Below are 26,616 nucleotides of genomic sequence, written 5' to 3' on the forward strand. Positions count from 1 at the left end.
ATAGGGTTGTTAGTGACAAAAATGGGTCTGTTAAGAGTAAGTAGAGCGGGGTGTGTGTTTTGATGGGATATAGCAAGTATGGTGTGGAATTGGGTTGTGTTAGTGATGAGTGGATTGGCTAGCCTTTGCAACCAATCACAGCCCTAGTCCAAGCACCCAATCAGACATGAAACCCTAAACCTTACGTCCGATCATAAGCCTAACCCCAACCCTAGTTCCAGCAGCCAATCACACAGGAAACCCTAAACCTTACATCCAATCGAAAGCCCAGCCCCAGGAACCAATCCAAAACCCTTAACCTATCCACCAATCAGATCACTAGCCCTAAGAACTACATTCATAGAATCACTGACCCAGGAACCAAACACCACTCTCAAAAACCCAACCAATGAGAACACCAACCCTAATCCAATAGAAACACCAGAGGCAAACAACAAATCAGTGCACCCATGTAGCATTCAAAAGCAGACAATATAAGGACCTGCAACGTCATGCAATGTTTTCTGGCCAGGGAGTCGGAAGCTGCTGCTCAATTCAGAATCTCATAGGAGACAGACAGGCTCAATCCACACTTTGGAGTCCTGCAGGTAAGGGCGTAACAAACTTTGCCCTCTAACAATATTGTTTGTGAAAAACTTTACTCACTCTCCTAGTCAAATAATGAGTGTACAATCCCTTAAAGAAGGCAGCTTAACCAGCTAACAGCAGATTGCTTCTGTCTCGGAGCACTCTCTGCTCACTTTCTGATGTATTTTATCTGTGTTGCTAGGGGGAAAGGGGGAATCTAGTTTCACTCACTTGCTAACACAAAATGGGGGTTGAGGTGGATTGCTTAACACACAACTTTGAGCACAGACAAGGGAGAAATTAGGAGGGAAAAACAGGTAGCCATGGGCAATGTGAAAAAACACCACCTCACCTACTCTCTTGTACTATTAAACAGCTCGGTGGCCTGTGACACCATGGACAAGGGGTATGTTTGTTCTGTTGTATGAGTAAACATTCCTGTGACCTTTGACACCATAAATCATGGCCACACCTACTCTCCTGTATCATGAAACATCTCTATGTGCTTCATTGCCATGGACAAAGACAATGCTTGATCTGTTGTGTGATTAAACGTGTCTGTGGCCTGTCATACCAAGACCCAACCTACTCTCTTCTACCATTAAACATCTGTATGGCTTTCAGTACCATGGCCCTGTGCTCCGCCTCCTCTCTTTAACTATTGAATCACTTTGATACCTGCCGTCCTGTACTATTAAACCTCTCTCTGGCTGCACTACCATGGACCCAGCACAAGCTCGCGCTCTTACTGGATCAGATTTCTCTTTGGTCTTTGAAACAGTGGAGATTGGCACCTCCTGCCCTCCAGTACTTTTGAACCTCTTGTGGCTTTCAATATAAAGGACCACTACCATGCCTGCTCTCTTGTACAAATAAACCCCTTTGTAGCCTTCAATACCATAGACAACAGACGCGCCTCTTTTGTACCATTACTCCTATCATGGGGGCGTTACACCATGTTCCATGCCACATCTGATCTTTTTATTTATTACATTTCTCTGTGGCCTTTCATGCCATGAACCGTGGCCATGGCTGTTCGTTTGTACTATTAAACCTCTCTGTGACCTTCAATACTGTGGGATAAAGACACGCCTGCTGTTTGATAGGACCATACATCTGTGTGGTCTTCAATACAGTGGAACAGGGCCGTGCCTACTCTCTTGGACCTCATCTGTCCTTCAGAACCAGGGACCACCCCCATTCCTGCAGGACATGAGATACTATAATACCTTTTAAATACGGTCAATATTTTGCCCTTCTCAAAAACAGAAGGAAGGATGTGGAGACCAGGCGTCTACCAGGACATTACAGGTGACCCAGGGACCCCAGAGAACAATGCGACTTGAACAGCAACAACAGCAACAAGTAGACAAACGATAATCAACAAACACCGGAGTCAAAGGCACAAGCAAAGGAGCAAAGACTGCACAGCCAGGGAAAAGGGAGGGAAGACAAGAGCTGGGAGGTGAGGCTGTGTGGAGAGCCAAGACAGCTATGAGGCGCTGTCAAGCACTGAGCCATGTTTGCGCCCATGGAGTTGGATGCATGTGGAAGAGGTTGTGGATGCAAGGGGAGAGGTCGTGACAATGTATTTGGATGCATGGGGAGAAGGAATGACCGTTTAGTTGTATGCATGTGGGAGAGGGTGTGACCATGTCGTAGGGTGTATGGGGAAAAGAGGGCGAGACCATAGAGTGGCATGCACCGAGAGAAGAGTTGACCATGAAGTTGGATGCACAGGGAGAGGGCGTGACCATAGAGTAGGATGCACAGGGAGAGGGCGTGACCATGGAGTTGGATGCACAGGGAGAGGGCGTGACCATAGAGTAGGATGCACAGGGAGAGGGCGTGACCATGGAGTAGGATGTTTCGGAAAAAGAGGGCGTGACCATAGAGTTAAATATTGGCTGGGTTGACATTCAACCCTTAGCTAAATCTGAGTGATTGGAATCATCAGCATCATCACAGATCCGCTGACATTTTCTCAACTGGTGTCCAGACCCTGGAGTGTTGCGTGGCCACGCACATCAAAAATACCCTTGCTACCTTGAGATGAGAGCGACTGCTAGATTTATTGTACCCACACTCCTAACTGAAGCACCACCACAACTGGTCTACCCAGGACTCCGTCAGTTCTGATGTGCACCGCCACCGAATCCCACCTTGGACACCAGATGTGTCAGGTGCTGCAGCGCTGACCCAGGTTGTTCCCTGAGAGGCTCTTGGGGATTCGAGGGCTTACATCCTTCCAATGCAGCCAGAGCTGCACGCGCCTTTGCCTTCTTTCTGGTGAAGGCCATCCCCTGGTATGTCTGCCCATGAACTTCAACCTCAGCCACATAGATTTGTCTGTGGCCACCACCACCTACCGAGAAGGCCCTATACTTCGGAACACGCATCATTTTGATGAGTTCGCTCACCGGGTTCTTGCCGCTTTTTGTTAGGACCGGTTCATCCTGTTTCGGACTTGCTGTGTTATCGGGAGGAGTTGAGGCAGCTTGGTTGGTAGATGAGCATATCCAGGATTCCTCCTGGCCTGACACCAGTCCCTCAGCTTGTATCACTTTTATAGCGAGATGGTTTTTGGCAGCATATTTAGAATGCCCTGAAGCCTTAAATGTATTTCCATCAACATTAGTACCCATTGTGAACAGGGGCGCCTGCAATGTCCCAGTCTGGGAGACCTCAATGTAGCGGAGGTCAGGCCTCAAGAGGCTGAGCCTCATAAGTGCAGTCATTCCCTGGAATGGGTCAGATCTGGTTAACCTGTCCTGTTTCGCCTTTTTAATGGAACGATTCATTGAGCCAAAGTCGTTGGCAGCGCTGGGAGTGATCTGTATTCTGTATGAAATGTTTGCATATTTTCTTTTGGATTTCATGCGTCGCTTGAAGGAGAACCCAGCAGTTCCCAGAACCTTGTGAACCAGACCAAATGCCATAAGCCTCAGGGCATGCTGGGCGCTGCGAGTGATGGCTTCCCTCTGTCCCGTCTCAAGATGGCCGACAGCATCCGTCGCTTCATCCTCACAGGGATCATGCAGGCCTGGCCCATCTGGCATAAGAAACCCCGAAGCCAGACATTCCAGCACCCTTCTGAAAGCCTCGGCAGACCCCATAGGCCTGCTGACTGTTGCGATTACCCGCTGGCACAGAATCTCCAGAGGCCAGCTACTGAGGGGCGCCCAAGAAGGAAGCGGACAACACAGGCTCCTGAGAACACGAATGACTACAACACATGACTTCAGTCCAAGAGCTTGAGCGTGGAACCACTGGGTGCGCCTGATGGACCTCAAGGCAGCCAGGCATGTCTGTCTGTCCAGGACATCAAGGTTGGTGCTGGCAACTGTTTCACTATTAGTCATCTGGTCCTTTTCATCTGGTGCTGAGACTGATGCCAGTCTGACCGTCAGTTTCAGGAGAGGTTCCAGGCCCCGCTGTACCACAACAGCACCTTCCGGTATACTCTCACTTACGTTATACCTCTCCTCGATTGCAGAAAACTCTAGAGACAGATGTTCTACCACCCTCTTGAGAAGAGTGACTGTAGGTGCGTCCCGGCACAAAAGAACCATCTCTAGGTCCACATCTCCTTTCAGCAGAAGGCCCTTACCTATCAATCCCACACCGACCACTCCTTGGAGAGCTCGGAACTCATTCCCTAGCTCCTCGGCTGCTGCTGCTCCTTCCTTGTTTTTCTGTCTGTCTTCTGTGATGCCTGATTGGTCCGGTGCCTCGTCTTCCTCTCCGTCAGCATCATAACTCTCATCCTCCAGCTCCGCCTCACTCTCTGTACTGCTAAACCCTTCATTGGCCTCTTCCGTGTTGTCCTCTTGACCTGTCATCTGCTTTAATGAAGCTCTCTGGGATTTCTCCTGCTCTTCTATGCTGTCAGACAAGGATTTCAGAGCCTGCTCTGTGTGGGCAATGATAGTCCTAACTGCTTCCATCTCTTCCTGGGTGGGGTAGAAGGCTGAATGCCTGGCCATAACATGGCGGCTGTCTTTCAAGAATAGGAACTGTGGACGCATGACTGTTGCCAATGCCTACGGACTCTTGCCCACCTTCTTAGGGATGCTTTTGCACTACAGAGTCATCTTGACTCCCCTTCATGCTCTGGTGATGCCTGAGATAGGAGCATAGCCCTCGCAGGGGTGTGAACCACTAAGCTCCTCAACGTACAATATGCACTGAGTGGCCATGTTACCCAGCAACAGAGGTCAACTCTGAGATATGAAGTTAGAACCTCCAACCCAATGGCCTTGTCTCTGTGATGTCATCATTTCTCATGGAATGAGTCTCTGTTAACTGTGAGAGGACAACATCTCTGTGCTATGGAACAGAAATCTGAGAAACGGAGCCTATTCGCCCACAATGTCAAACTAAGATGGGGGGTTCACGGCTTCAGAGGTCACAGTTTAGCCCAGGGCACCACGAGAATCCAAATCATCAATCTGTTCTTCTTTACTGGATGAAGGGGAGCTCCAACCCTTCTTGTGACACCTCAAAGACACTCAAAGTAAGTAACTGGCCTCAGAGCCAGGTCTAGGGCAATGCAAGATGTTACAAAAGATGAGAATTTGGATATGACCAGATATAAATTCTACACCCAACACCAGAAGGTAGAAGAGAGTATAGATGAATGTGTGCCTAGGTTCCCTGAGTTGTCCACCAAGTGTTCCTTTGGGATTATGACTGATGAACGTATTAGACATCAACTTATTGTTCAATGCTACAATAAAAAGATCCAGGAGAGGTTGTGGGCAGAAATGAATCCTGTTGCATATATATTGTTATGCATCTATCTTCCACGTGCACACTGTGCTCGTGGAAGATAGTGTTCTCTTTAGGAATTGTTATGTTTTGCTTGTGGGAGTTGGATCACGGGGAGAATTCTTTCATAAACTGTTTGCCTCGGACTTGAGAAGTTGAATTAAACCTTCTCTCCTACAAACACATTCCTTGTTATTGTGTTTATTTACGGATCCCGACTTCCCTACACTGGCGACGAGAATGGGATGACTTTCCTCAAGATTACAATCTTTTTGATTCAGTATTGAGTATGTCCAGGGTAGGCCAATATCCACGCTGATTGCATGTCCAGGTTGCCCATTGTGAATGAAGGTGTGTTCCAAGAAGATGATTGCGATGTAGCGTTAACTGCTAGGGATGTGAACTTGATTGGTAGTGATAAGCATGTCTTGTGGGAAGAAATATGGATTTCTGAAATGGAAAAAGATGTTGTGATTAGTGAAGTAAAGAAGTTTATTGTTCAGGGTTGGCCTGAGACGAGGAAATTGTCGGGGGAGTTAATGAGCTTCGCTAAAGTTAATGGTGAGTTGGCTATTGAAAATGTCATTGTTCTAAGGGAAGATAACATAATTCCTCCTTTTAATCTGAGGCGCACTATCATGGAGATTGGCCACAAGGGACATTTGGTTATTTCTTTAACGCGAAGGCGTATTAAGGAAATGTTTTGGTGGCCAGGGATTGATTCTTCTATTGAACAATTTGTTCGACTTTGTAGTAGTTGTGCAAACAGTGACAAGTCTGCTTTTCCTTTGCGTGCTGAATCTATTCCTGTGGAATTTCCAGATGGGCCATGGAGGAAGTTGGGCATTGATATTGTTGAGCCTTTTCATGTGTTGCCTAAGGAAGAGAGTTTTGGTATTGTTTTGATCGATTACTTTTCTAAATGGCCTGAAATAAAAATGGTAAAAGAAGTTACATCTCAGAGAATTATTGAGTTTTTAGATAGCATCTTTTGCAGAGAGGGCATTCCGCAAGTAATCGTCACGGACAATGGTCCGCAATTTATTAGTAAGGACATAGAACTTTTTTTTAATAAGTGTGGAAAAACTCATAAGAGGATTGCTGTTTTCCATCCTGAAGCTAATGGACAGGTGGAACGCTTTAATCGGGTGGTGAAAGAGGCCATTCAGCTTTCTGTTAAGAGTCGTCTGAATTGGAAGAATGCTTTAGGTTCCATGCTTCTGTCTTACAGGACCTCTCCTAATTCGGTTACTTTAGTCAGCCCGTTTGAACTTTTGAGGGGGAGGAAGCCTAGTACTACTTTGGTTCCATGGTGGTTAAAGGGGGAAGTTTCAAGTAGTAAATGGAACAATATTGATTATGGTGTGGTAAAGGATAGAGTTGAGAGGTACAAAGGCAAAATGAAAGTGAACATGGATAAGAAAAGAGGTCATCTGAGCAAGCAAAAGGTGGTCATTGGTGATTTTGTTCGAGTCAAAAGGAACATCAATGTATCTAAAGGATCTCAATGTTGGTCAGATCCTAAGGAAGTTATTGAGGTCTTTAAGAATGCAGTCAGAATAGAAGGTGGAAGTGTGTGGAATTTCAATAGGATTTCATTGTATAAAGGATTTGATTGTTCTGTCAAAACTGCAAGAGTCTGAATTGAGGGAAAATGTACGATCTGGTGCTTCTCCTAAATCTATTCCAAGTTGTTCTAGAGAAAGTATGGGAAACCAAAGGGAGAAAAGGGAACATCATGTGCCGGGTAGGTTCAAAGATTTAGTTATGACTATAGAGAAGTAAAAAAAAAAAAAAGGAAAGGGGGGAAGATGTGTTACATATATATTGTTATGCATCTATCTTCCACGTGCACACTGTGCTCGTGGAAGATAGTGTTCTCTTTAGGAATTGTTATGTTTTGCTTGTGGGAGTTGGATCACGGGGAGAATTCTTTCATAAACTGTTTGGCTGAGTCGAGGATGAACCCCAGGTTGCGTGCGTGGTCGTTGGGGGGCGGCGCTGCTCCCAGAGTGGTCAGCCACCAGGAGTCCTCCCAGGCGGCGGGGGTGGAGCCGAGGATGAGGGTCTCCATCTTGTCTCTGTTTAGTTTCAGTCGGCTGCCCTTCATCCATTTGGCGACAGCCTTCATTCCTTTGTGGAGGTTGGTTTTGGCGGTGGAGGGGTCCTTGGTGAGGGAGAGAGTCAGCTGGGTGTTCTCGGCGTAGGAGATGATGTTGAGGTCGTGTGATCGGGCTATGTGGGCGAGCGGTGCCATGTAGATATTGAACAGTGTCGGGCTGGGGGATGATCCTTGGGGTATGCTTCAAATGATCTTGGAGGCTTTGAATCGGAATGGCAGGAGGCGGACACTTTGGGTTCTGCCGGAGCGGTAGGTGGTCCATTCCAGGGCCTTGTCTCGGATCCCTGCGTTGTGGAGGCGAGTGCATAGAGTGTTGTGGCAGACGGTGTCGAAGGCAGCTGAGAGGTCCAGGAGGATGAGGGCCGTGGCTTCTCCGTTGTCCAGCAGGGCCCTGATATCATCTATGGCGGCGATGAGGGCAATTTCGGTACTGTGGTTGCTGCTGAACCCGGACTGGGATGGGTCCAGGATGTTGTTCTCCTCGAGGTAGCGGGTTAGTTGTCTGTTGATGCTCTTTTCGATGAGGAAAGTAGGGAGATGGGCTGGAAGTTCTTGTGGTCCCTCCGGTCTGCCTTGGGTTTTTTGAGTAAGGCGTTGATTTTGGCATGCTTCCAGCTCTCACCAGGAAGGTCGCGGTATCAAAGGAGATGTTGATGATCTTGCGGAGATGGGGTGCGATGGTGGCGCTAACTTTGTTGAAGATGTGGTGTGGGCATGGGTCTGACAAAGAGCCGGAGTGGATGGTGTTCATGATTTTGGTGGTGTCATCGTTGTTTACGTGGGTCCAGGCGAGCGGTGGGTTGGTGCGGACAGTGGGCCTGAGGTGTAAGTGGCTGTCGGGCGGGTCTGGTAGTTGAAGCTGTCCTGGATGTCTGCAATCTTGCGATGGAAGAAGGTGGCTAGGGAGTCGCACAGGTCTTGCGATGGTGGGATGTTGTTGGTGTTGGCGAGTTCCTTCACGATGTCGAAGAGCTCTTTTCTGTTGTGTGCGTTGTTGTCGAGGTGGTTTTGAAGGATGTTCTTTTGGCGGTTCGGTTGAGGTGATGGTGCCTGCGGATGGCGTTCTTGTGGGCTGCGTAGCTGTCCGGTGTCTGTTCGTGGTGCCATTTCTTCTCGAGCTTTCGGCAGGTCTGCTTGGAGGCCTGGAGGTCGGCGGTGAACCAGCTGGCTTTCCTGTCGGTGCATCTGTTGGAGGTTTTTTTTATCGGGGCGAGAATTTTGGTGCAGTCGTCGATCCTTTGTCTGAAGTTACAGGCGGCATTGTCGGTGTCGATGGGGTCAGAAGGTGGGCTTTGAGCGAGGGCGGTGTTTAGCTGGTCTTCAGTAACTTTTTTACAGCTGCGGCGGGGGGTCCGTTGAGTGCAGTGGTGTGTGGTGGGTTTCTGGAAGGAGAAGTGGATGCAGAGATGGTCGGTCCAGTGGAGTTCGGTGGTGTGGCTGAAGGTGAAGTGGGTGCTTGTGGAGAAGATGGGGTCGAGCGTGTGCCCGGCGTAGTGAGTGGGTGTTGTGACGAGCTGTCTGAGTCCGAGGTTGTCGAGGTTGTCGATCAGGGTGGTGGAGTTGCTGTTGTTGTTCTCGAGGTGGAAGTTCAGGTCTCCGAGGAGGATGTAGTCTGCGGAGGCGAGGGTGTGCGGGCTGACGAAGTCGGCGATGGAGTCGCTGAACTGAGGCCAGGGTCCGGGGGGGTCTGTAGACGAGGGTTCCTCTAAGGATGGTGTTGGGGTCAGTGTGGATCTGGAAGTGCAGGTATTCGGATGTGCTGAGGGTGTCATCGGTGCTGGTCGAGAACCTGAGGGTGTTCCTGTGGATGGTGGCGATTCCTCATCCCATTCCGTTCCCATACGGGTGATCCTGTAGCCATCCATGGCAATGTCGGATGCTGAGGAGACTTTCAGCCAGGTCTCCGTCAGGAAGGCGACGTCTGGGGAGAATGTGTCGAGCAGGTCCCAGAGTTTGATGGCGTGCTTGCGGGCGGAGCGGGTGTTGAGAAGTATGCATCTGAGGTGGTTGCCTCCTGTCTCGGTGGGTGGTTTGGCGGCTCAGAGGCTGGTGAAGTTGCAGCTCAGGCAGGAGAAGAGACTTGTGTGCGCCCCGGGGCACCAGGAAGCAGGAGTGTTATCGTCCGGCGTTGAGCGCGTGGAGGGTGCTGGCGTCGTAGTAGCGGCGGTTGTTGTCGCATTCGCGGGGGCCAGGGGGTCTGTTGCTGGGCGCGGTCCAGGCACTGACAGACGCAGACGGGCTTGCCTTAGGCACGCCAGTGGCGCGGCTGCCATAAGAAGAGGAGGTGGAATGGAGGAGCAGCTGGGAGGCGGGAGCGAGACGAATGGGGGAACGGGGGAGCTGTGGCTGCAGGGGACACAGCGGCAGGAAGGGGAAAGAAGGGCACAGGGTACAGTACAGCAGGGGAGACACTGGCGGAGATACAGTAAAATATAGTAAAAGGGCGCAGAATCTGGCAGGAAAGGGGCGGAATACAGCTCAGGGCACAGAATAGTACAGTAAAAGGGCACAGAGTCTAGCAGGAAAACGGGCACAATACAACTTGGCACAGAGTACAGCGAGGAGAATGGTCGGGAAACAGAACAAGGGTACAAGATACAGAACAGAAAAACAGGCTGAAACGAACTAAGGGCAAGAATACAGTACAGAAAAATGAGAAAACAATTTAAACAGCTGAGCAGGGATAAACAACACAGAAGGCAAAAGGGGCAGGGCACAGAATAGTACAGTAAAAGGGCACAGAGTCTAGCAGGAAAACGGGCGGCCCTGCCTGCGCTCTTGTACTATTAAACCTCTCTGGTCTTTGATACCATGGACCAGGGCCACGTCTGCGCTCTTGTACTATCAAACCTCTCTGGTCTTGGATACCATGGACCAAGGCTCTGCCTGCTCTCTTGTAATATCAAACCTTTCCGTTGCCTTTGATACTATGCACCAGAGGCAAGCCTGCCCTCTTGTACTATCAAGCCTCTCTGGTCTTTGATACCGTGGACCAGGGCCACGCCTGCGCTCTAGTACTATTAAACCTCTCTGTGTTCTTTGATATCGTGGACCAGGGCCACGCCTGCGCTCTTGTACTATTAAACCTCTCTCTGGTCTTTGATACCGTGGACCAGGGCCACGCCTGCGCTCTAGTACTATTAAACCTCTCTGTGGTCTGCAGTCTTTCATGCCATGGACAAAGGCTGTGTTTTCTCTCTTCCACTATTAGACATCTCACTGACTAGGGCAATCCTTGCTCTGTTGTACTTTTAAAACATTTCTTTGTCTTTGATACCATTGACCGGGGTAATGTTGCTCTCTTGTACTATTAACATCTTTGATTCCATTGAACGAAGCCATGCTTGCTCTGTTGTTCGGTACCATGAACCACTGCCGCACATACTCTCTTGTTCCTTGTTCTATTAACCATCTCTGTGGCCCTCGATACCATGAACAATGTCAATGCTTGCTCAGTTGTATGATTAAACCTTTCTGTGGCATTTGATACCATGAACCTTGGCCACGTCTACAATGTTGTACTAATGAACATTGTTGTATTTGTAATTGCATTTATATAGTGCTTGCTACCCTTGACGAGTCATTTAAGTGCTTTTTGGCGAGTAGCACGCTACTCCAGAACCCATCAAAAGATTAGTGGTGAATTAGTATAGTGAAATATGAAAGTAATTTGAGTGGTGGATATGTTAGTTATTTGGATTCAGAAGGATACCGGATGGATAGAAGAGAGAAAAAGGTTTGCATTTATATAGCGCTTGCAACCCCTGATGAGGTGTTCAAGCATTTTTTTCGGCAAGTAGCAGGCTACTCTGGCACTCATAAAGAATTAGAGGTGAATTATTATTGTGAAAAATGAAAATAATTTGAGTGGTGGACAGGTTAGTCATTTATTTGTATTGAGAAAGATAGCAGAGGGACAGAAGAGAAAAAAAGGTTTGCATTTATATAACTCTTGCTATCCCTGATGGGGTGTTGAAGCTCTTTTTTGGTGAGTTGCACACTACTTCAGAACCCATAAAGGATTAGTGATGAATTAGTATAGTGAAATATGAAATTAATTTGAGAGGTGGAAATGTTAGTTGGTTATTTGGATTGAAAAGCGTAGCAGAGGGATAGAAGGGGGAAAAAGGTTTGCATTTATATAGAGCATGCTAGGTGTTGAGGTGTTGAAGCGCTTTTTTGGCAAGTAGCACGCTACTCCGGAACACATAAATGATTAGTGGTGAATTAGTATACTGAAATATGAAATTAGTTTGAGAGGTCGACATGTTAGTCTGCTGTTTGGATTGAAAAGGATAGTGGACGGATAGAAGAGGGAAATATTCAGACATTTTCTTTTTTGTTGGTTTAGGAGGTCATAGCAATAGGAGGAGGCTTGGGATGAGTAAAAGTATTGTGGAGGGGAAGAGTCAGAGGGAAGGTTTTAGAAAGGCTTGTTCTGGGGAATCGGAATAGTAAAGTAAGTATGAGATGATGCAAGGAGGGTTAGAGTGGAGAAGAGTTTAGAAAGGGTTTTTTGGGGTATCATAGTAGTGGTATGGAGTTTGGGATGAAGGAGAGAGCGGAGGTAGAAGATATATTGATAGAGGTATAGGACTGACTGACTGAAGTACTTGTAAAGCGCTCGAATGCCGCGGCGTCTTGGCGCTGAGTGACTAGAGAGCAGTGTGAGCCAGTCTTAATACGAGGAAAAGAGCCAGGTTTTCAGTGCTTTTCTGAAACAAAGTTTAGATTTTTGTGAGCGCAGTGCAGGGGGTAGAGAGTTCCACAGTCTGGAAGCCTGGTAAGAGAAAGATCTGCCACCCCAGCGTTGTCTTCTTATTTTAGGTTGGCAGATAAGATCAAGACCGGCTGATCTCAGCGCACGTGATGGCACATATCGAGGAAGTAGTTTGGCAAGATCGTCAGATCCCGTACCGTGCACAGATCTGTGGGCCAGACAGAGGGCGTTAAATTTAATTCTACACCTGACTGGTAGCCAGTGAAGTTTCCTAATGACTTTAGATGTTGGGTGACGATAGGGTAGATTCATCAGAACCCTGGCTGCGGCGTTTTGAATTGCCTGCAGCTTATTCAGTTGTTTTTCTCCTGTGCCCAAGTAGAGAGAGTTGCAATAGTCCACTCGGGACATTACCAGGGCACCCATAACAGTTTTTTGCAATGAGGGGGGGATATAAGGTAGAACTTTCCTAAGGACCTTGATGGTATGGAACTAGGTAGACGTTACCTGGTTAATCTGAGCCTTACAAGATAGTTCTTTATCAACCAGAAAGCCAAGGTTCCTGACCTTTTCTGCTGGACTTGGGCAGGAGCCCGCCTCTGGGGGCCACCAGAGGTTGTTCCAGATCGATGGTTTCTGACCGAACTCGATTATCTCGGTCTTGTCTGCATTTAGTTTTAAAAAGTTAAGGCTCATCCAGTTTTTTACACTGAGAAGACAGTTCTGAAAGCGCTCCGCAGTGGCTTGGATGGACTGGGACACTGAGACTACTATTTGAGTGTCGTCAGCGTAGGACACTAATTGTAGACCATGAGATTGAACTAAGGCAGCTAAGGGGGTGACATATAAATTAAACAGGGTGGGAGATAGTGCCGATCCCTGAGGGACCCTACCTGGAAGGGAGAATTCGTCAGATGTAAGACCTTCCCAGTGCACTTGTTGGATTCGAGAGTCCAAAAAGGATGTTAAGAGGGCTAGGGCAGCGTCCGTGAAGCCAAGTGTTTTTAGTCTGTTTAACAGGATTGAATGGTTCACGGTATCGAAAGCCGCTGTGAGGTCAAGTAAAATCAGGGCAGTTCTGCCGCCCTCATCCATAGTTCTTCGAATATTTTCAGTCGCCATAATCAGGGCCGACTCTGTTGAATGAGAAGGGCGGAATCCATGTTGGGAGGGGTCTAGAAGTTTGTTATGATCAACATAGCGCATCATTTCTAGGTTGATGGCTTTTTCGAGAATCTTGGCAGGTAGCGGCAGGCAGGATATTGGTCGATAATTCTTTGGTTCGGCTGGGTTCAATGAATCCTTTTTCAGGATTGGTCGAATACATGCTTTTTTCCAGCTGATAGGGAAAACACCTGAGATGATAATGTTGTTAATCAAGGGGGTCAGAACAGCTGCCACAGTCAGCGGAACCATATGTAATATACGCGGTGGACAGGGATCTAATGGAGACCCTGACTTCATCTGTGTGATGAGGTCTGCCACCTGTGACTCCTCTAATAAGGGAAAGAAAAGGTTAACTAGGACCAGACAGGGGGACAGTGTCATTATTCTCCTTAGATGTGATTGATGCCGATGAGTTAAGGTCGTCATAAACTGTCTGGACCTTATGTTGGAAAAAGGTAGCAATATTAGTCACAAAGTTTTAGTCAGGGCTAAAGACAGTGTCGCGGGGGGTCCTAGTGAGATGAGTGACAGTTTTAAATAGTTCTTTTGGAGTATTGGAGGCTGCCTGAATTTTATTTGTAAAATAGGCCGATTTAGCCTGCACTATTGCTGTTTTGTATTCCTATAATCCGAGCGCCACGACCGCTCAAGTCGTCGGCATTTTTGTTTTATGTGTTTCACCTCCAAGGAATACCAAGGTGCAGTGGCACAGCGTCTTCTGGCTTTTTTTATTTCTACAGGGGCTAGCTCGTCGACTGTCTGCTGAATCCAATCTTGGAATTTGGCCGCTCCTAAGTTGGTGTTGCCGGTTTCGAGAGCAGGGGGATCTTTTGCAAGTGACTGTGCCAGAAGGGCGGGTTCAAGCTTGTTCCAAGGACGTGTCTTTTCGGGAAGCATAAGGCCTCTTCGATGATGTGTAGGTTTAGTCAGAGACATATTAAAAAAGATAGCATAGTGGTCAGACCAAGGGACTGCTTTGGTAGAGATAGCTTTGATATGGTTATTGCTAGTGAAAATGCCGTCAAGGGTGTGTCCTGCGATATGAGTGGGGTTTGAGACTAGTTGAGTCATGTCAAAACTTAAAAAATTGTCAATTAAAGTCGTTGAGTCAGAGTCATTATTTGCTTCTAAGTGAAAATTAAAATCACCCAGAACGGTATATGTGACGGAGTTAGATGTAGATTCAAGAAAGGTGTGCAGTGCTCTGATAAAAGGTGTTCTCAGACCAGGGGGGCGATACACGAGTAGGCCAGAAAATATAATGCAATTATTTTCTTTAATTTTAAAGCTCATGGCTTCTGCTTCTAGACCAAGCTCGGGTAATGAGAAAACTTTTAAATGGGATTCATAAATATTCCCAATACCACCTCCCACTGCTCCTTGTCTATTAACAAATTCTACATGATAGCCTACAGGAACTGCGTCATTCCAGTCCGGTCCAGAGGTATCAGATGCCCAGGTTTCTGTTAGAAACATAAGATCAGCGTCATGGTCTGTGATCAGGGCAGAAATTTCGTGTTTGTGTTTAACCATAGATCTTGTGTTCAACAGTATAGATTTCAGAATTCTATTTCCAGCTACCAGGGGGTCTGTTACACCCTTAGGGTTGTTGTTGGTAGGCAAATGGGAAATCTTAGTCGGACGTTTACAAATAGCCGTAGGCAGATTGTAAAGATTCTGGGATTGCGGAGGGGGATTGTGGGGTATGTACAGGCCGCAGGAAGCGCAGCAAAAGGGTGAGGAGAGATCTCCAAGGTTTACTTCATGCATGAAGTTACACGGGTATTGGTTTAGCTCAAGAAGCTGTGAGCTAGAGTAGTGCAGACTCTGGTGATTAGGAGAAGTGGCATAATGTCCGGCGCTGGGCGCGGGACAGGCGCAGACGGGCGCAGACGGGCGCAGACGGGCTTGCCTTTGGCGCGCCGCCGGCGCGCCGCCGGCGCGCCCGCTGCGCCCGTCCGCTGCGCTCCCTGTGAGTGGGGGTCATTTTGTAGTTGTGCTTGAGGGAGGGGCCGAGCACTGGACCGCTCGCAATTTTCCCCAGTAAGATGGCGGGCGCTAGAGCCAGTCACAGCCCTGTCAGCGTTAGTTCTGCTGCGAAGGGGGTGCGCAATCAATTTAGATAAGGGAGCGCTCGGGGATGTCAGCTACTTCCTATTATTCAGGAGGATTTAAAAGCACTAGTGACAAACAATTCAGTGCAAGTAACGATATTAATTAAAAAGCGGCGATTCTCACATATATTCAGGCAGATAAACACAAGCCCCGGCTTCCGCCTCAGGACTGTCAACAACACACAGCGCTCGTGATCAGCAATGCGGGTTGGAGTGAGGGCTTTTGTAGTTGTGCTTGAGGGAGGGGCCGAGCACTGGACCGCTTGCAATTTTCCCCAGTAAGATGGCGGGCGCTAGAGCCAGTCACAGCCCTGTCAGCGTTAGTTCTGCTGCGAAGGGGGTGCGCAATCAATTTAGATAAGGGAGCGCTCGGGGATGTCAGCTACTTCCTATTATTCAGGAGGATTTAAAAGCACTAGTGACAAACAATTCAGTGCAAGTAACGATATTAATTAAAAAGCGGCGATTCTCACATATATTCAGGCAGATAAACACAGGCCCCGGCTTCCGCCTCAGGACTGTCAACAACACACAGCGCTCGTGATTGAGAGAGAAATAGTGTAGAGTATTGGCAAGAGTAGTAGAAAGAGGTTTGAGATGAGTCCGAGAGTTGAGGTAGAGGGTATATTGAGAAAGGAATAGGGTGAGAAATAAGGTAGTGCATTGAATATGCTGAATTGAAGGAAAGTAATAAATATATAGATCCGTAAGTACATGGAAGGTATATAGATGCATAAAGGAAGTAAGTATAAGTAGATTAAAGATGCATCAAATAAACTCTGGATTTCAAATTTTGTACTTAAAATTTATTTTATTTATGTGTTTTATATATCATTTTCTTTTTTTTTGTTATTCAATAGTGAAGTGATTGTAGATAAATAGATAAGATAAAAGATGTACTTATTTATGCAGTCACATATACATGTTATAAACATAGAATAATGTAACTATCAGTAATATGTACATTTGTTTCGCAGAACTACTTTTTTTTTTTAAACATTAATATTCTACATGTTTATACAAAGCAATACACATATATAGGTGCATACCTATAGTACAAATAAATGCTTATATACAGGGATATACTGTATATTTATGTATGCGTATGGTGCTTATGTGGGGAAGAGACAATTCTTGAGTAGTTGTCTGATGATAAGGTGGTTATCTGTGGATTTTATGTTAATTGGGAAAGAGTTCCATAGTTTAGCTGCTTGAACAGAGAAGGATGTGCCACCCACGGTTTTGAGGCGAGGTGTAACTCTAGAACGAAGGTTCCTTTGTTGAATGTGTTAGGTGATTTTATTCCTGATGAAGAGCGGTCCCATTCCATGTATTGCTTTGTGGGTGATACAAAGCAGCTTGAACGTGGATCTTCCGGCAACTGGTAACCAATACAGGGGTTACAAGGCAGGGTAGATGTGGTCTTGCAGTTTTATATGTAAGAATAGTCTGGCAGCCAAGTTCTGAATCTGTTGTAGTCTTCTCATGGTCATTAAAGGTGATCTATGGTAGAGGCTATTGGGGTAATCGAGTTTTGACAGACAAGGGAGATGGTAGCTTGGACCTTGCGTGGAAATCCCAAGTGGGGGAAGATTTGTAGCGGGGTTTTTATAGTAACACATCTTGATCTTGCTAGTTGTCCACTTAAGCATTCATCGATAGCTTGGAGTCCATTGTCATTCTGAGGTTTCTTACTTTGTTTGATACTTTAGTCAGTGTTCCCAGATCATCAGGCCAGGCGATGAGCGGTTCATAATGTTTTCAATTGCCACACGTGAGTATTTTGGTTTTAGAACCATTCAATTTGAGATGGCTTCACATCATCGATTGATCCACGGCTCTGAAACAACTGAACATTGGCACGTTTCCAATGCCTTTAGGGCATTCCAGCCGAAGGAGTATTTGCATGTCATCTACATAGTTATAGCACGTGAGGTAAATTGATTGATCAGTGCCGGTAATTACTTCATGTAGACGTTGAAAAGCATGGGAGAGATGATAGAGCTTTGAGGCACCCCTGGTTTCGTGGAGTACAGTTTGGACAAGCAAGGTGAGGCATGGATAACATTAGATCGGTTGCGAAGGGAGGATGTGATCCAGTCTAGAGCAGTCCCCTTCATGCCAGTTTCGTAAAGTCTTTGTATCAGAGTATCATGGTCAACCGTGTCAAAGGCAGCTGAGAGGCCCAAGATAAGTGGCGCAGCAACCCCGTTGCTCTCAACTGTGTTCTTCAAGTAATGCCAGAAGGCAAGGAGGATGGAGTCCCGTTTAGAAGTCTGAAAGTATGGCATTCTCTTCAACGATTTGTGACATCTGGGCGAATGCTGCTCTTTCTACCAGTTTGCCCAGGAAAGGTCCATTTGTAATTGGTCTGTAGTTGTCATGGTTCAGCGGGTCCAAGTTTGTTTTCTTCAGTAATGGGCATATGTATGACTTTTTGAGCTTCTCTGGAAATATTTTGGTAGTAAAGAAGTGGTTGATGATTCTTCTTACTTGAGTGGCAGCACATGTTGTTAGAAGAATTGTCTTGAAGGTTTGTGGTGGTGAAATGTGTTGGAAGGAACGGAGAGGCTGGGTAAGAGTATTCTGGGATTGTTGTTTTGGAAAAGGGTCAGCGCTGATGCTTTGTTTTTGTTTTAAGTATGAGTCCAACGAGTCTGCTTTGTCCGTGTAATGATTTGCAAGTTTGTCTGTGAAATCTTGAGTAACGGGATGAGCTAATTCTAGACAGTTTGGTTTACGAAATTTATTGAGTATTTTATAAAATTCTATATTTACACATTTAGCATTTTGAATTCTGTCTGAATATTATCTTGTCTTAGCTTTTTTGATAGCAGACTTGTATAATCTGTTAATTTTCTGTAGGCGAAGTTTGTCTTGATTGGATTTGTTTTGAGTCAGATATGTTGCAGCTTTCTAATTTGTTGTTTAATGTCTTTTATCTAGTTCTGGCCGGTGAACTCCACTCCCTTCGTGGAGTTTGCGGAGTTTTCTGCACTCCGCGCTCCGTGGAGCTTGTGGAGTGCAGAAAAATCTGCTTTGCGTAGTGCAGCAGAGTTTTTCCCCGCTCCTGCTCGCTAACGGTAAGTTCTCAAGCGTGAGCTGCCGCTCAGGTAGAATTTCTACCCGAGCGGCAAGAAGACCACACTCAGCCACCTGCGGAACTTCGCTGATTTTTTTGTAACTTTGCAGAGTTCCGCGTAGCAAAACTGTGCGAACTACACCCAGGCTTACTTTTATCTCTGTATTTCTCTGAGGTGCTTGTTTTGTTTGGTTCTGTTGTGTTTTTTTAGGGGTATCAGGATATCAAAAGCTTCCTGTAGCCACTGTTATAGTTTTTAACAGAACTTATTGTTTCTAGATCTATACTGGATGTTAGTTGTGTTTCTCAGTGTTCCAAATTGAGTTTGTTCCATGGTCGATAGGTGGATGCATTTATGGTGGTTATAGGTGCATCGCTTAGTGTTGTTTTATGTTGGAAAGCAAGCAAATGGTGGTCTGACCTTATAACCAGAGGTATAGTTTGAAAGGTCGCCAGTTTGGTACATCCAGGAATGTGTGTGGATTTGTGGATAACCTGATGCAGGTTCAGTGCGTCTAGGCCAGCGATGATTGTTTTCTAATGGGTCATATTGGGTTTGTGAAACCAAATGTTGAGGTCACCCAAAACGCATCGGTTGGAGTGTAGTGTTATCAAGTTTTAAATTGTGTCTAGAAGCGTGTCTGGGAATGTCACATTGCTAGGTCTAGGTCTGTAAAGGAGCAGGAAGTTGCAGGATGAAGACGGTGTTGGATTGCATCTGGTGAAAAGAATTTCACAATTTTTTATGGAGATGTTGTCAACTTTAGTGATATGTAATGTTTTCCTAACACAACTGCTAGGCCAACTACATTTTTGCACCATGATTTTCGGTGATCGTTTGATAGCCTAGAGAAATGGCTTCATGCAGGACTGGAGCCATATCCTCTCCCAACCATGAATCAGCTATGAATAGTATGTCTAGTTTTGCATCTGTGAGAAGGTCGTAGATGTGAAGTTTGTTTTTAGAGAGTGATCAATCATTTATTGTTAGACAGTTTAGAGAATGTGCTTTGGTGAAGAGTGAGCAGTATTTTGTTGGCTTGCAGCAGATGTGTAATTAGTGCTGGTATCAGCTGTATGAGGATAGCTGTTGTGTATCGTATTACTCGTCCAGCAAGCTAAGAAGGCATTTTGATGGGTCTGCGTGTGTAGGTGGTGGAGAGGGTGTTTGAGAGTCATTTGGTGTGCTGTGTTGTTTTTGTGGTGTAACCTTGCTGTGCAGTAGACTTGGGGAAGCAAAGTTGTGAGGTGTGGCACTTTGCTTATATTGTTTGTGTGTGTTTAGGGCAGAAGGTGTATGAGGTAAGGGTGGTGGTGCAGCATATGAGTCATGCATTAAGGTTCTAAATTGTCCAATGGATGAGAGGCAGTTAGAAGATAATTACTGTGTTGCTGTATGTGTGTTAGGTGTGGTGGAAGAGAGAAAGCTTAGCATTGGAGTGTGTTCATTTGTGTAGCTTGAAAGGTGGGTGTATGTTTGTATTTTGGATGATAAGTATTATGAGGTGTTGCGCTTTAGAGACTTTGTTGTGCTGGTGTGAGTGATATGTTTTGTTTTTGAGGAGTAGTGAAAAGAGCTGCTGACTGTTTGTTTTATGAGATGGATTTGTTTGTATAGTATTGTTTGTGAGTGGAAGTTTTGAGGTTAAAGGGGTGGTGATATGTTTGTGAGTAGAGTGTATGTGTTGTAATCTTATATATGTCATCTTTGGATTGTAGAACACTGTGCCTAGTGCATTCTACATTCCCTGATAGCTGACAGTTCTATTCTCTGGCAGTTGATTGCTGACCAGCCAGAGGGAGAGCCACATCTTTCCACCCGGATGATCTTACTACAATAAACAAGATTACTTTTATTTAAGAAGCCTCTTAATTACTTACTACAGTATGTTGTAAGAAGGGATAAAGTAGTGTTAAGAGTGTTTGCCTTAGACTTATTTACTGCAAGAGGTAATATGTGTGGTAAAGTGCAGTGTAAGTGTTGTGTGGTTGTGTTATTGTAGTAGAAAGAAGAGGAGGGTGTTTGTTGGAGAAATGATGGAAGGCTGAGTATAGGGTTGTTAGTGACAAAAATGGGTCTGTTAAGAGTAAGTAGAGCGGGGTGTGTGTTTTGATGGGATATAGGCAAGTATGGTGTGGAATTGGGTTGTGTTAGTGATGAGTGGATTGGCTAGCCTTTGCAACCAATCACAGCCCTAGTCCAAGCACCCAATCAGACATGAAACCCTAAACCTTACGTCCGATCATAAGCCTAACCCCAACCCTAGTTCCAGCAGCCAATCACACAGGAAACCCTAAACCTTACATCCAATCGAAAGCCCAGCCCCAGGAACCAATCCAAAACCCTTAACCTATCCACCAATCAGATCACTAGCCCTAAGAACTACATTCATAGAATCACTGACCCAGGAACCAAACACCACTCTCAAAAACCCAACCAATGAGAACACCAACCCTAATCCAATAGAAACACCAGAGGCAAACAACAAATCAGTGCACCCATGTAGCATTCAAAAGCAGACAATATAAGGACCTGCAACGTCATGCAATGTTTTCTGGCCAGGGAGTCGGAAGCTGCTGCTCAATTCAGAATCTCATAGGAGACAGACAGGCTCAATCCACACTTTGGAGTCCTGCAGGTAAGGGCGTAACAAACTTTGCCCTCTAACAATATTGTTTGTGAAAAACTTTACTCACTCTCCTAGTCAAATAATGAGTGTACAATCCCTTAAAGAAGGCAGCTTAACCAGCTAACAGCAGATTGCTTCTGTCTCGGAGCACTCTCTGCTCACTTTCTGATGTATTTTATCTGTGTTGCTAGGGGGAAAGGGGGAATCTAGTTTCACTCACTTGCTAACACAAAATGGGGGTTGAGGTGGATTGCTTAACACACAGCTTTGAGCACAGACAAGGGAGAAATTAGGAGGGAAAAACAGGTAGCCATGGGCAATGTGAAAAAACACCACCTCACCTACTCTCTTGTACTATTAAACAGCTCGGTGGCCTGTGACACCATGGACAAGGGGTATGTTTGTTCTGTTGTATGAGTAAACATTCCTGTGACCTTTGACACCATAAATCATGGCCACACCTACTCTCCTGTATCATGAAACATCTCTATGTGCTTCATTGCCATGGACAAAGACAATGCTTGATCTGTTGTGTGATTAAACGTGTCTGTGGCCTGTCATACCAAGACCCAACCTACTCTCTTCTACCATTAAACATCTGTATGGCTTTCAGTACCATGGCCCTGTGCTCCGCCTCCTCTCTTTAACTATTGAATCACTTTGATACCTGCCGTCCTGTACTATTAAACCTCTCTCTGGCTGCACTACCATGGACCCAGCACAAGCTCGCGCTCTTACTGGATCAGATTTCTCTTTGGTCTTTGAAACAGTGGAGATTGGCACCTCCTGCCCTCCAGTACTTTTGAACCTCTTGTGGCTTTCAATATAAAGGACCACTACCATGTAGGCATGAGCGGATTTTGCGGATTGGCAATCCGCGAATTTGCGGATTTGCAAACTCGCAATCCGCAAAATCCGCGAATTCCCGCGAATTTGCGGATTTTTTTTTTTTTTTGTGTTCGCCCGTGTTTCTGCCATTTCGCGAGGGTTTTTACAATTTCGCAATTTGCGAACTTACCTGTCGGGTCGCAAGTTTTGCGAACTTGTTGTTTCTACGTGTCCAACCTGTTTGGGACACTCTTCTTCATCACTGCCACTCTCTGTCACCACTGCCACTCTCTGACTACTCATGCCACCCTCTGGCCCACCCATGCCACCCTCTGTTTCATCACCACACCCTCTGGTTGTCCAGTGTACATTATTTTCGGCAAAGCAAAGCACACCTTCCCTGCCTCAAGTGACCTGAATTAATTTGGGGCTGATTAATGTGTCACAGAATATTTTTTTAGCTGGCACCTGCTTCCTTAGTGCGCCCTGATTAGTGATCTTTTGCACTTGCTAAGTGCTTTCATTGTTGCAAAATTAGTTACAACACCTGCCCTGCCCCAACTGACAATAATGAATTAGGGGCTGATTAATGGATTTTAACTTCCAGCCTGGCTCCTGCTTGTCTCCCTTAGCTGTAATTCAGGACCTTTGTGGCATATGTGTAACTATTCTGAGGTTCAGAGCAGGGTCACATAATAGTTGCAACTGGCAACTGAACTCTGGAGGGGCCCCTCAGGAAGCACTACAGGAAATGGCTACTAATGATGTGCCTGAACTTTTGAACCTGGTAAGTAGTTACTTTCAGTTTTGCTTAGATCGTATTTCTGCAATTTCGCACTTATTCGCGGGGCGCGAACTCACGCGAACAGTGCGAGCAGTGCGAGCAAAATCCGCTGCTCGCGGATTTGCGGATTTTGCAGGAAATTCGCAAATCTCGCGGATTGCGGATTTCCCGAAAATCCGCAAAATCCGCGAGCGGAACGGATTTTCCGCCCATGCCTACTACCATGCCTGCTCTCTTGTACAAATAAACCCCTTTGTAGCCTTCAATACCATAGACAACAGACGCGCCTCTTTTGTACCATTACTCCTATCATGGGGGCGTTACACCATGTTCCATGCCACATCTGATCTTTTTATTTATTACATTTCTCTGTGGCCTTTCATGCCATGAACCGTGGCCATGGCTGTTCGTTTGTACTATTAAACCTCTCTGTGACCTTCAATACTGTGGGATAAAGACACGCCTGCTGTTTGATAGGACCATACATCTGTGTGGTCTTCAGTACAGTGGAACAGGGCCGTGCCTACTCTCTTGGACCTCATCTGTCCTTCAGAACCAGGGACCACCCCCATTCCTGCAGGACATGAGATACTATAATACCTTTTAAATACGGTCAATATTTTGCCCTTCTCAAAAACAGAAGGAAGGATGTGGAGACCAGGCGTCTACCAGGACATTACAGGTGACCCAGGGACCCCAGAGAACAATGCGACTTGAACAGCAACAACAGCAACAAGTAGACAAACGATAATCAACAAACACCGGAGTCAAAGGCACAAGCAAAGGAGCAAAGACTGCACAGCCAGGGAAAAGGGAGGGAAGACAAGAGCTGGGAGGTGAGGCTGTGTGGAGAGCCAAGACAGCTATGAGGCGCTGTCAAGCACTGAGCCATGTTTGCGCCCATGGAGTTGGATGCATGTGGAAGAGGTTGTGGATGCAAGGGGAGAGGTCGTGACAATGTATTTGGATGCATGGGGAGAAGGAATGACCGTTTAGTTGTATGCATGTGGGAGAGGGTGTGACCATGTCGTAGGGTGTATGGGGAAAAGAGGGCGAGACCATAGAGTGGCATGCACCGAGAGAAGAGTTGACCATGAAGTTGGATGCACAGGGAGAGGGCGTGACCATAGAGTAGGATGCACAGGGAGAGGGCGTGACCATGGAGTTGGATGCACAGGGAGAGGGCGTGACCATAGAGTAGGATGCACAGGGAGAGGGCGTGACCATGGAGTAGGATGTTTCGGAAAAAGAGGGCGTGACCATAGAGTTAAATATTGGCTGGGTTGACATTCAACCCTTAGCTAAATCTGAGTGATTGGAATCATCAGCATCATCACAGATCCGCTGACATTTTCTCAACTGGTGTCCAGACCCTGGAGTGTTGCGTGGCCACGCACATCAAAAATACCCTTGCTACCTTGAGATGAGAGCGACTGCTAGATTTATTGTACCCACACTCCTAACTGAAGCACCACCACAACTGGTCTACCCAGGACTCCGTCAGTTCTGATGTGCACCGCCACCGAATCCCACCTTGGACACCAGATGTGTCAGGTGCTGCAGCGCTGACCCAGGTTGTTCCCTGAGAGGCTCTTGGGGATTCGAGGGCTTACATCCTTCCAATGCAGCCAGAGCTGCACGCGCCTTTGCCTTCTTTCTGGTGAAGGCCATCCCCTGGTATGTCTGCCCATGAACTTCAACCTCAGCCACATAGATTTGTCTGTGGCCACCACCACCTACCGAGAAGGCCCTATACTTCGGAACACGCATCATTTTGATGAGTTCGCTCACCGGGTTCTTGCCGCTTTTTGTTAGGACCGGTTCATCCTGTTTCGGACTTGCTGTGTTATCGGGAGGAGTTGAGGCAGCTTGGTTGGTAGATGAGCATATCCAGGATTCCTCCTGGCCTGACACCAGTCCCTCAGCTTGTATCACTTTTATAGCGAGATGGTTTTTGGCAGCATATTTAGAATGCCCTGAAGCCTTAAATGTATTTCCATCAACATTAGTACCCATTGTGAACAGGGGCGCCTGCAATGTCCCAGTCTGGGAGACCTCAATGTAGCGGAGGTCAGGCCTCAAGAGGCTGAGCCTCATAAGTGCAGTCATTCCCTGGAATGGGTCAGATCTGGTTAACCTGTCCTGTTTCGCCTTTTTAATGGAACGATTCATTGAGCCAAAGTCGTTGGCAGCGCTGGGAGTGATCTGTATTCTGTATGAAATGTTTGCATATTTTCTTTTGGATTTCATGCGTCGCTTGAAGGAGAACCCAGCAGTTCCCAGAACCTTGTGAACCAGACCAAATGCCATAAGCCTCAGGGCATGCTGGGCGCTGCGAGTGATGGCTTCCCTCTGTCCCGTCTCAAGATGGCCGACAGCATCCGTCGCTTCATCCTCACAGGGATCATGCAGGCCTGGCCCATCTGGCATAAGAAACCCCGAAGCCAGACATTCCAGCACCCTTCTGAAAGCCTCGGCAGACCCCATAGGCCTGCTGACTGTTGCGATTACCCGCTGGCACAGAATCTCCAGAGGCCAGCTACTGAGGGGCGCCCAAGAAGGAAGCGGACAACACAGGCTCCTGAGAACACGAATGACTACAACACATGACTTCAGTCCAAGAGCTTGAGCGTGGAACCACTGGGTGCGCCTGATGGACCTCAAGGCAGCCAGGCATGTCTGTCTGTCCAGGACATCAAGGTTGGTGCTGGCAACTGTTTCACTATTAGTCATCTGGTCCTTTTCATCTGGTGCTGAGACTGATGCCAGTCTGACCGTCAGTTTCAGGAGAGGTTCCAGGCCCCGCTGTACCACAACAGCACCTTCCGGTATACTCTCACTTACGTTATACCTCTCCTCGATTGCAGAAAACTCTAGAGACAGATGTTCTACCACCCTCTTGAGAAGAGTGACTGTAGGTGCGTCCCGGCACAAAAGAACCATCTCTAGGTCCACATCTCCTTTCAGCAGAAGGCCCTTACCTATCAATCCCACACCGACCACTCCTTGGAGAGCTCGGAACTCATTCCCTAGCTCCTCGGCTGCTGCTGCTCCTTCCTTGTTTTTCTGTCTGTCTTCTGTGATGCCTGATTGGTCCGGTGCCTCGTCTTCCTCTCCGTCAGCATCATAACTCTCATCCTCCAGCTCCGCCTCACTCTCTGTACTGCTAAACCCTTCATTGGCCTCTTCCGTGTTGTCCTCTTGACCTGTCATCTGCTTTAATGAAGCTCTCTGGGATTTCTCCTGCTCTTCTATGCTGTCAGACAAGGATTTCAGAGCCTGCTCTGTGTGGGCAATGATAGTCCTAACTGCTTCCATCTCTTCCTGGGTGGGGTAGAAGGCTGAATGCCTGGCCATAACATGGCGGCTGTCTTTCAAGAATAGGAACTGTGGACGCATGACTGTTGCCAATGCCTACGGACTCTTGCCCACCTTCTTAGGGATGCTTTTGCACTACAGAGTCATCTTGACTCCCCTTCATGCTCTGGTGATGCCTGAGATAGGAGCATAGCCCTCGCAGGGGTGTGAACCACTAAGCTCCTCAACGTACAATATGCACTGAGTGGCCATGTTACCCAGCAACAGAGGTCAACTCTGAGATATGAAGTTAGAACCTCCAACCCAATGGCCTTGTCTCTGTGATGTCATCATTTCTCATGGAATGAGTCTCTGTTAACTGTGAGAGGACAACATCTCTGTGCTATGGAACAGAAATCTGAGAAACGGAGCCTATTCGCCCACAATGTCAAACTAAGATGGGGGGTTCACGGCTTCAGAGGTCACAGTTTAGCCCAGGGCACCACGAGAATCCAAATCATCAATCTGTTCTTCT

At 46.8% G+C, this 26,616-nt stretch overlaps 2 pseudogenes; both read right to left on the reverse strand.

The window, feature by feature from the left end:
* Positions 1-2,696: 2,696 nt before the first annotated feature.
* Positions 2,697-4,595, reverse strand: LOC147678770 (interleukin enhancer-binding factor 3-B pseudogene; annotated as a pseudogene).
* Positions 4,596-24,284: 19,689 nt separating this feature from the next.
* LOC147678771 (interleukin enhancer-binding factor 3-B pseudogene) lies at positions 24,285-26,183 on the reverse strand (annotated as a pseudogene).
* Between the last annotated feature and the right edge of the window lie 433 nt (positions 26,184-26,616).

Source organism: Lissotriton vulgaris, chromosome 12 (genome assembly GCF_964263255.1).
Source record: "Lissotriton vulgaris chromosome 12, aLisVul1.2, whole genome shotgun sequence".
Classification (NCBI taxonomy): Eukaryota; Metazoa; Chordata; class Amphibia; order Caudata; family Salamandridae; genus Lissotriton; species Lissotriton vulgaris.